This window comes from Monopterus albus, unplaced genomic scaffold, assembly GCF_001952655.1.
Source record: "Monopterus albus unplaced genomic scaffold, M_albus_1.0 scaffold7478.1, whole genome shotgun sequence".
Lineage (NCBI taxonomy): Eukaryota > Metazoa > Chordata > Actinopteri > Synbranchiformes > Synbranchidae > Monopterus > Monopterus albus.
The window spans coordinates 1-573 of NW_018135331.1; the positions used below are offsets into that span (position 1 = coordinate 1).

Below are 573 nucleotides of genomic sequence, written 5' to 3' on the forward strand. Positions count from 1 at the left end.
TTGCCATTTCACCTGTCAATGTAGTAGCACTACTTCTGGAGATGCTCCTATGGGTCATATCAGAGGGTTGGGATAAACCACATATAAGGGTCGTTTAGGTTGGAGAACTTGTTGAAAATCATTAAATTAAATTAGTCAGTGCAGAAGGGAAAGCCTGGAATGCAAAGATGGATTAGCGCATCACCATGTGTTGCAGACATGCTGAATGGCCGTTCCAGGTGGCAGCAGCGCTTCTGTGATCTCTACAGTGCTCATATTCCAGCTTTGGTAACCACTGGGCAGAGAGAGTGCTGAACAGGGACAGTCAGAATGCGACACACAGGAGCCTCTATACAACACCTATGAGGGACACAGTGAGACCTAAGAGTGAGATCATCTATCCAAGAATTACACACAGAAACAAACAAATATGTCCAGACCTGTCCAGGAGGGCAGGTGCACCCAGGGGTGCAGGGTCCAGGGAAACACTGAGTGTGTGGCCACAGGTCTTCACAGGTATATGGACAGGCCCCTGAACAGTCACTGAACACCTGGTTACTGGAACACTCTGCAACACCTGCACAAAAGAAGATA

General features: G+C 47.8%; 1 long non-coding RNA gene across 1 annotated transcript; it reads right to left on the reverse strand.

Annotated features, from left to right (window-relative positions):
* Positions 1-7: 7 nt before the first annotated feature.
* Positions 8-564, reverse strand: LOC109954370 (uncharacterized). The gene is made up of 3 exons (XR_002274096.1): positions 420-564; positions 185-339; positions 8-47 (listed from the first exon to the last, which is right to left on the reverse strand). It is a non-coding gene; the product is annotated as an uncharacterized LOC109954370 (long non-coding RNA).
* Between the last annotated feature and the right edge of the window lie 9 nt (positions 565-573).